Below are 11632 nucleotides of genomic sequence, written 5' to 3' on the forward strand. Positions count from 1 at the left end.
CAGGCCGACTTCCATCCAACACGACATGAAAGAAGCTTCTCATGCAGCGACGAGGCAGCGACGCTTTACGCTCGGAAGCTAATTGGATTTCTTGGCCTGAGGTTTGAAATTGAGTCTCTGGAGGTTTCGTTTCTCCTCGACTGAAATCTAATCAGCTGTTCTTTGGCCTGAAGCCGATCTGTCGGCTGATTTCATTCATGAGAAACTGCCGAGATAAACACAGACATGAGATGAACATGGAGAGAGGCAGTCTGCAGGGACACACTTCCTCTGTGTGGATCCTCCTGTACAATCTGATTAAAAGCTGCTGTCTGCTGCTCTGACTCGTCGCGTGTTAGCAGCAAGTTTTACACAAGCAAACCTTTCCTAACGAGCTAATGGAGCCATTAAGACAAGCGGCGTCCAATTAAGGGACGACCTCCCAAACGAGGTGAAGCAGAGGAGGATCATGGGAGAATGCAGAGAGCCGAGGAACGAGTCACAATCACGAACCACCGAGAGGAAAAATAGTTTACAGCAGGTTTTATCACACAGACAGACAGAGAGTAGAATCTGCTTTACTGCTGATGTTTGTTCAAATATCAACATTTATATCAAGTTTTCTTCTACAAACTCATTGATCCAGGTTCCAACAACAAACTGACCAAAAATATCAATCAGTGTTTCTCAAAGTCCAAAATGATGAGATTTATATGAAATGAAGCTTTTCTTCTGATGATATAAATCAGTGATTAAATTAAAGAGTTTACAGATGTTCTCTGATATCAAACTAAAGCTTTTAAATCTGTTGTTTTTTTACAGGTTTGAAACGTATGAAAGCTTCACTGAAAAGGACAAAGAGGACGAGTCACAGCTGTCACTCTAAAATCAGAGCATCTGATTGGCCCTGTGCCAAGCCGTCGCCATGGATACGGCTGTGATGGGTTTACAGCTTCATGCCAGAGATCAGAGTTTGTTTTCATGTTTATCCCTTCGCTCCAATTTCAGTCACGACTGTCCTCAACATATTAAACACACGCACACATGCACGAACGCACACACACACACACACACACACACACACACACACACACACACACACACACACCCAGACACTAATCTCACATCTGGTTTCAGAGGTTAATCTGCTCTGTTACAATCTGCTGATGGATTAACTTTTATCAATGTCGCTCTTTTGTCTCTTCATAAACCCTCCGTCTCCTCCTCCATCTCCTCCCGGTTAACCCTCCGTCTCCTCCCGGTTAACCCTCCGTCTCCTCCTGGTTTACCCTCCATGTCCTCCCGGTTAACCCTCCATCTCCTCCTGGTTTACCCTCCATCTCCTCCCGGTTAACCCTCCATCTCCTCCTGGTTAACCCTCCATCTCCTCCTGTTAACCCTTCATCTCCTCCCGGTTAACCCTCCGTCTCCTCCTCCATCTCCTCCCGGTTTACCCTCCATCTCCTCCCGGTTAACCCTCCATCTCCTCCTGGTTAACCCTCCATCTCCTCCTCCATCTCCTCCCGGTTAACCCTCCATCTCCTCCTGGTTAACCCTTCATCTCCTCCCGGTTAACCCTCCATCTCCTCCTGGTTAACCCTCCATCTCCTCCCGGTTAACCCTCCATCTCCTCCTGGTTAACCCTTCATCTCCTCCCGGTTAACCCTCCGTCTCCTCCTCCATCTCCTCCCGGTTTACCCTCCATCTCCTCCCGGTTAACCCTCCATCTCCTCCTGGTTAACCCTCCATCTCCTCCTCCATCTCCTCCCGGTTAACCCTCCATCTCCTCCTGGTTAACCCTTCATCTCCTCCCGGTTAACCCTCCATCTCCTCCTGGTTAACCCTCCATCTCCTCCCGGTTAACCCTCCATCTCCTCCTGGTTAACCCTTCATCTCCTCCCGGTTAACCCTCCGTCTCCTCCTCCATCTCCTCCCGGTTTACCCTCCATCTCCTCCCGGTTAACCCTCCATCTCCTCCTGGTTTACCCTCCATCTCCTCCCGGTTTACCCTCCATCTCCTCGCAGTTTACCCTCCATCACCTCCTGGTTAACCTGGTTAACCCTCCATCTCCTCCCGGTTAACCCTCCATCTCCTCCCGGTTTACCCTCCATCTCCTCGCGGTTTACCCTCCATCCTGACTGCAGAAACATTTTAAATCTCACTAAGACGAGAGTCAGATTAAACTGTTCACTGCACAACAGTCTCATGAGTCACTTCTCAGCAGGTTGGTCTTTTTTTATTTATAACTCTAAACTTCTTCTAAACTGAAGTTGACATGCAGAAGCTTTTATCCTCAGAGACGATGGAGCGTTGGAGGACTGACACAGAACAAACTGTCAGGTGAGCAGGTGCAGAAGGTTTGATTTGTTTTTATAAACTGAAAATACTGAAATACTTCTAATATGTAACGTTCATATTCAACTAAGCTGCAGTTATAATGTAACCCACCCTGTGGACCAATAAGGCCTGGGGTCGGGTGTGATCAGGTGTGGGCCTAAACAGGCTGATCCTCAGCATCATAAACTAGCTGCAGAGACGTGGAGCGTCACCTGGCTGGTGGGGAAGGTGGAGCGGTACCAACTAGATATATTTGGGCTGAGCTCTACACACAGCAGCAGCTCTGGAACCAAACTGGACTCTGTTCTGGAGTCAGCAGGGTGAGAGGAGAGGGGTTCTGGGTTCTGGGTTATGGAGATACTCAGAGTTCTCCCTGCAGAACCAGAGGGTGGCCTCCTTGTGACTTGGTGTCTGTGTGTCTGCAGTGAACAGCAGCTCAGGGTACCCGGCCTTCTTGGACTCTCTGGGCCCTGGAGGGGCCGCGGCCCGCTGAGTCCATAGTTCTGCTGGGGGAGGAACGGCCCCATCTGAACCTGAGTGGTGTTATTGGACTTGTGTGCTAGCCATGGATCATAACAAACACCATGATCCAGCATCAGGAGGGTCAGAAGTGGACCTGGTACCTCCAACAGGCACCGGGACTGTTTGGAGTCAGAAAATGTGAGTTTAATCCCCCACTGCTCCACACAGCACAGCCCAGATGTGTCACTATATTTTGAGGTGATAAATGGAGTTTTAAAATATCACATTTTCACCTTCTTATCAGATTCCCTCCATGTGGGGCTGTTAGTAAGTTTATTTCCCGCTTTAAATGCTCCTTCCTCATCTGTAATCATTTGTTCCCAGTTCCCATTTGTCTTTAACATCCCTATTATCATCCTCATGTTGTAATGCTTTATAGATTTTCCATATAGCCCCTTTTTTTGTTACTTCCTCTGTGAATGCCATTAGCAGTTCCTCCACTTTGGACGATGTCTTACAAATATTCTCCCGCTCCTGATGTTTCTTCAGGTAACGTCTTACTGTAGGAATTTGTACTGGTCATGAACCGGTAGATTAAATTCTAAGTTGTTCAAATGATTTCATATTTTGTCCATTAAACACATAGAGACTTTTTTAAGGAAAAAAGAAGAAAGTGAACTTTTTTTCTGACCTGTTAAAACTAATGAAACACACACACACACACACACACTCTCGGATGCCGGTTTCCACGGAGACGCTTATCACCTCTTTCCCCCAAGCCAATTACATCTCTCCGGGAATTTCTAAGGTGACCAATGAGGACGCAGCTTGAAATGAGGGAGTTATTTTTAACTTTGGCGTGAGAGACACACACACACACACACACACACACACACACACACACTGCAGAGCTTCAACATTACTATAATAACACAGTAAGTTTCTCTATAGATTCATCACTACGAGACATTCACACATATCGTTATAAAACAGCTTGTAGAGTCTTTAAGGAATGGAGCTGTGATATTTGCTCTAACAGGAACATCAGCTGATGTCAGTAGATCAGATATTTGTAGAAAATGGTGTAAATGTCCTTCAGGGTTATTTGGAGGTAAGTGTTGGTTTGTGAGAGCAGATCCTCCCCAGGAGACGCTGCTCAGCGCCCAGATAAACTGAGCCTGCTTCTATCCCATCATCTTAAATAACGGCCTGACAGCAGGTCGGCTGATTTCACACAGCTGAAGTGGACGATTTTCCACCTCCGACAGGCTGAAAGTGAAATACACTGAAGCAGAGCCGCAGAGAGGCAGAAAAAAGCAGAAAAAAGCAGTAAAAGCAGTAAAAAGCAGTAAAAAGCTGCTCTGTCAGATGTTTCCCAGCCTGCAGATTCTCCTGAGCTGCTGCTGTCAACACGAGGAAGAAAACTGATGATTTCAACCTGAGAGAAGGAGCTCTGACATACTGATAAATACTGATAAATACTGATAAATACTGATAAATACTGATAAATACTGATTTAAACTGATTTAAACTGAAATGTGATGACAGGAAGTTGCTTCTCAGAAGGATGGAGAGATGATGGAGAGGAAGGATGGAGGGATGATGGAGAGGAAGGATGGAGGAGGGATGGAGGGATGATGGAGAGGAAGGATGGAGGGATGATGGAGAGGAAGGATGGAGGAGGGATGGAGGGATGATGGAGAGGAAGGATGGAGGGATGATGGAGAGGAGAGGAAGGATGGAGGGATGATGGAGAGGAGAGGAAGGATGGAGGGATGATGGAGAGGAAGGATGGAGGGATGAGACAGAGATGAGACGGCGACTCTCAGTCTAAACCTGCAGTAATCAGATTACTGAAATCTGAGGACACACACACACACACACACACACGGGCGGGCGGGGGGGGGGGGGTCTCCTGCTGGTTAATCCGCTCTCAGGGTCTCCTCTCTGGGATTAGAGCGTCGCTGCAGCTCAGCACTGATCAGCCATCAGCGATCAATAACATCAATAAAGCTTCAATCAGCAGGAATGTTAATGTGTGTATAATGTGTGTATAGACTTAATGTGTGTATAATGTGTGTATAATGTGTGTATAATGTGTGTGTGTAATGTGTGTATATAATGTGTGTATAATGAGTATACTACTCTAACATTAGTATATACTACTAACATTAGTATATACTACTCTAACATTAGTATATACTACTCTAACATTAGTATATACTACTAACATTAGTATATACTACTAACATTAGTATATACTACTCTAACATTAGTATATACTACTAACATTAGTATATACTACTAACATTAGTATATACTAATGTTAGTAGTATATACTACTCTAACATTAGTATATACTACTCTAACATTAGTATATACTACTCTAACATTAGTATATACTACTAACATTAGTATATACTAATGTTAGTAGTATATACTACTCTAACATTAGTATATACTACTAACATTAGTATATACTACTAACATTAGTATATACTACTAACATTAGTATATACTACTCTAACATTAGTATATACTACTAACATTAGTATATACTACTAACATTAGTATATACTACTAACATTAGTATATACTACTCTAACGTTAGTATATACTACTAACATTAGTATATACTACTAACATTAGTATGTACCACTAACATTAGTATATACTACTAACATTAGTATATACTACTCTAACATTAGTATGTACTACTAACATTAGTATATACTACTAACATTAGTATGTACTACTAACATTAGTATATACTACTAACATTAGTATGTACTACTAACATTAGTATATACTACTAACATTAGTATGTACTACTAACATTAGTATATACTACACTAACATTAGTATATACTACTAACATTAGTATATACTACTAACATTAGTATATACTACTCTAACGTTAGTATATACTACTCTAACATTAGTATGTACTACTAACATTAGTATATACTACTAACATTAGTATGTACTACTAACATTAGTATATACTACTAACATTAGTATGTACTACTAACATTAGTATATACTACTAACATTAGTATATACTACTAACATTAGTATATACTACTAACATTAGTATATACTACTAACATTAGTATATACTACTCTAACGTTAGTATATACTACTAACGTTAGTATATACTACTCTAACATTAGTATATACTACTAACATTAGTATATACTACTCTAACGTTAGTATATACTACTAACATTAGTATATACTACTCTAACATTAGTATATACTACTCTAACATTAGTATATACTACTAACATTAGTATATACTACTAACATTAGTATATACTACTCTAACGTTAGTATATACTACTAACGTTAGTATATACTACTCTAACATTAGTATATACTACTAACATTAGTATATACTACTAACATTAGTATATACTACTCTAACGTTAGTATATACTACTAACATTAGTATATACTACTCTAACATTAGTATATACTACTAACATTAGTATATACTACTAACATTAGTATATACTACTCTAACATTAGTATGTACTACTCTAACATTAGTATATACTACTAACATTAGTATATACTACTCTAACATTAGTATATACTACTCTAACGTTAGAGTAGTATATACTAATGTTAGTAGTATATACTAACATTATATACTCTCTCTCATGCTGGTATAAGAGCTCCAGCAGAGTCATGGTGACGTCTCTGCTGACGCTGAGCAGCAGCTTATTTTCTGCTCCATCACTGCCAACATATCACTGAGCAGCTTTCTGTCTGAGGCTCATCAGCTGAGCACATTTCATGCTCTCATTTCCTCTCAACAGATGCTCGTCTTATTTTCCGCTTTGCATTTCTGATTCTAACTGTAGTTGAACTGATGAATAGAGAAGAGACTCCAAGCAGCAGGTATTCAGAGTTTACTGAACACATCAAGTCTTCAGCTGCTGCTAGAAATGTTTCATTACTTCATTCAGAAGCTTTTATAATCTTTATGAACTCAGAGAACTCCTGCTCTTCATCATCATCATCATCATCATCATCACCATCACCATTACCATCATCACCATCACCATCATCACCATCATCACCATTACCATCATCATCACCATCATCACCATCATCATCATCATCATCACCATCATCATCATCACCATAACCATCATCACCACCATCATCACCATCACCATCACCATCATCATCACCATCATCATCATCATTACCATCATCATCACCATCATCATCATCATCACCATAACCATCATCATCATCATCATCATCACCATAACCATCATCATCATCATCACCATCATCATCATCACCATAACCATCATCATCATCATCATCATCACCACCATCACCACCATCATCACCATCATCACCATCACCATCATCATCACCATCATCATCACCACCATCACCACCACCATTACCATCATCACCATCATCATCACCACCACTACCACCATTACCATCATCATCATCATCATCACCATCACCACCATCATCACCATCATCACCATCATCACCATAATCATCATCACCATCACCATCATCATCACCACCACCACCATCATCATCATCACCATCACCATCACCATCATCATCACCACCACCACCATCATCATCATCACCATCACCATCACCACCACCATCACCATCATCACCATCATCAACACCATCATCATCACCATCACCATCATCATCACCATCAACACCATCACCATCACCACCACCACCACCATCATCATCACCACCATCCTCAACATCATCATCACCATCATCATCATCATCACCATCATCATCACCATCACAATCATCAACATCATCACCATCATCAACACCATCACCATCAACACCATCATCACCATCACAATCATCAACATCATCACCATCATCACCACCATCACCATCATCATCAACACCATCATCACCATCACCATCATCATCAACACCATCATCATCATCATCATCATCACTATCATCACCATCATCACCACCACCATCATCACCATCATCATCATCACCATCATCAACACCATCATCATCACCACCATCACCATCACCACCATCATCAACACCAACACCATCACCATCACCATCACCATCATCAACACCATCATCATCATCATCACTATCATCACCATCATCATCATCACCACCATCATCACCATCATCATCATCATCACCACCACCATCATCACCATCATCATCATCACCATCATCAACACCATCATCATTAACATCATCACCACCATCATCATCATCATCATCATCATCATCATCATCATCATCATCATATAATCATCATCATCACCACCATCATCATCACCACCATCATCATCATCATCATCATCATCATCATCATCACCACCATCATCATCATCATATCATCATCATATCATCATCATCATCACTATCATCACCACCATCATCATCATCATCATATCATCATCATCATCATCACCACCATCATCACCACCATCATCATCATCATCATCATCATCATCATATCATCATCATCATCATCATCATATCATCACTATCATCATCATCATCATCATCACCATCATCATCATCATTTCATGAATTACTGCAGAAGGGTTACATCAAACGTTCTACTTTCTGCACCAACATCATCACCACCTGTGTGTGTGTGTGTGTTACTATGTGTGTGTGCGTGTGTGTGCGTGCATGTGTGTAACTGTGTGTGTGTGTTACTGTGTGTGTGTTACTGTGTGTTACTGTGTGTGTGTGTTACTGTGTGTGTGTGTGTGTGTGTGTGTTACTGTGTGTGTGTGTTACTGTGTGTGTGTTACTGTGTGTTACTGTGTGTGTGTGTCTGACATTTTAATTAATGCAGAAACACAAACATTTTAATAAAGTCTAATGGTGCCAAACAATGACTCAGCACACACACACACACACACACAGTAACACACACAGTAACACACACACACACACACACACACACACGCGTACAGTGAGTCATGTGACACACACCACCTAGCAACCACCCGGTAACACCATGGCAACCAGTGATGATCACCTGAGACCCAGAAAGGAGGAACAGAGAGAGGAAGATGAGCTGTTCAATAATAATCAATCAGCAGCTTCACTTCTAAACTTTATTGTTTTATTAATAATAAACTGAACTCACTCATTTTTAATTTATCTTCATTTTTCAGCTCAGAGTGAGACATCAACTTCCTGTTTGAGTTCAAGTTGGCCAATCATAACAAAGAGTGTGTGTGTGTTACTGTGTGTGTGTTTGTGTGTGTGTGAGAGTGTGTGTGTGTGTTTGCTACTGTGTGTGTGTGTGTGTGAGAGAGTGTGTGCGTGTGTGTCTGTGTGTGTGTTACTGTGTGTGTGTTACTGTGTGTGTGTGTGTGTGTGTGAGTGTGTGTGTGTGTGTGTTTGTTACTGTGTGTGTGTGTTACTGTGTGTGTCTGTTACTGTGTGTGTCTGTGAGTGTGTGTGTGTGAGTGTGTTACGGTGTGTGTGTGTGTGAGTGTGTGTGTGTGTGTGTGTTTACCAGCATTCCTCAGTGATAACGGCGGCTCTTTCACACGGACACAGTTACCCACAATGCACCCTGACATAACAGTTATCAGAGGAAAGGGGGGGGGGGGGGGGGGCAGGGGGGGGCAGAGGAAGCCTTAGGGGCCACTTAAGCTAATTAATGGATTGACGTGCATGAGCGCTGCCGTGCACGTTGTGTTTTAAGGAGGCTTAAAGTCTTCATCCATTAGACAGAAGACACACACATACACAGTAACACACACACACACACACACAGTAACACACACACACACACACCACACACAGTAACACACACACACAGTAACACACACACACCCGTGGTTGCTGTTACCATGGAGATGAAGAAGCCACAGGTTAGTGGTTGCTGAAGTTGTAAACAGGACGCGTTGCCATGGTTACCACACAGCGTTAATGAATGAATGATTGATTGTATCACAGCAAACGAATCAAGTGTAAATTAATTAATTGATTAATTTAATTTAACATGATGAGATTATGATGTCACACACAGTCACATGATGATGTCACACAGAGTCACATGATGATGTCACACACAGACTCACATGATGATGTCACACACAGAGTCACATGATGAGATGATGATGTCACACAGAGTCACATGATGAGATGATGATGTCACACAGAGTCACATGATGAGATGATGATGTCACACAGAGTCACATGTTGAGATGATGATGTCACACACAGAGTCACATGATGAGATGATGATGTCACACAGAGTCACATGTTGAGATGATGATGTCACACACAGAGTCACATGTTGAGATGATGATGTCACACAGAGTCACATGATGAGATGATGATGTCACACACAGAGTCACATGATGAGATGATGATGTCACACAGAGTCACATGTTGAGATGATGATGTCACACAGAGTCACATGATGTCTTTTCTGGGTCACAGAGGAAACTTTGGCTCACTCAAAATTTGGGACACGGTTAAAAACCCAAGCAGGAGTAAAACCTGCAGAAAGTGGGTCACCTGTACGATCACATGACCTGCAGGAAGTGGGTCACCTGTACGATCACATGACCTGCAGGAAGTGGGTCACCTGTACGATCACATGACCTGCAGGAAGTGGGTCACCTGTACGATCACATGACCTGCAGGAGGCTGCAGACTGTCAGAGAGACAACCAGCCGAAACCTTCACTTAGATTTAGTTCTGTACTGTTCATGTTTTCTGTGTGAACATGTTGATATTTTTATGATGCTGGTTAAATAAAACCAACCAGATTAAAGAAGGAAATCAGTTAATGAAGCTTCAGATCAACATTATCCTGCATAAATAATCAATAGAGAAACAAAAAGTAGAAAAATAAAGTAGATAATAATAATAATAATAATAATAACAATAATAATAATAATAATAATGACAGTGTGTTTGTAACATTCACAAACTGAAAGATTCAACAGAAATGAATTAAATCAGTTTAAACTGAATAAATGTTTAACTGAGAGCCGAAGGGTTTATACACACACACACACACACACACACACACACACACACACACACACACACAGAGTTATAAGGGGGGGGGGGGGGGTTTGGGGGGTTTAAGGGGTTTAATGCAGCCATGGAGTTAAAGACTGGAGGGAGCTCCAATCTTATCGGATTTAATCCAAAAACAGACAACCCCCCCCTCATTACACCCCAACCCCCCACCAACTGCTCAAAGGCAGGCAGGCACACACACACACACACACACACACACACACACACACACACACACACACACACACACACACACACACACACACACACACACACACAGTGAGCAGATTAACCCCTTCAGCCTTTTAAAGTCTCAGAAACGAAACGAGGCCACAAACAGAAACGGTTTCAATTCAAACTGAAACCTGCAGTCAGCTGATCAATAACCTGCAGTCAGCTGATCAATAACCTGCAGTCAGCTGATCAATAACCTGCAGTCAGCTGATCAATAACTGCAGTCAGCTGATCAATAACCTGCAGTCAGCTGATCAATAACTGAAACCTGCAGTCAGCTGATCAATAACTGTGTAATGTATTGATTACTGATTGTAATGTATTGATTACTGATTGTAATGTATTGATTACTGATTGTAATGTATTGATCAGTGTATAATATTGATGATCGATCGTTAAGATTTTAGTCGATCACGTGAAATTTTGATCAATCAAACGCTGCGATCAATAGAGGAGGAGTGATGTGTGTAGTGTTGTGTGTTGTGTGTAGTGATGTGTGTTGTGTGATGTGTGTAGTGTTGTGTGTTGTGTGATGTGTGTAGTGTTGTGTAGTGTTGTGT

This window comes from Scomber scombrus, chromosome 16 (genome assembly GCF_963691925.1).
Source record: "Scomber scombrus chromosome 16, fScoSco1.1, whole genome shotgun sequence".
Classification (NCBI taxonomy): domain Eukaryota; kingdom Metazoa; phylum Chordata; class Actinopteri; order Scombriformes; family Scombridae; genus Scomber; species Scomber scombrus.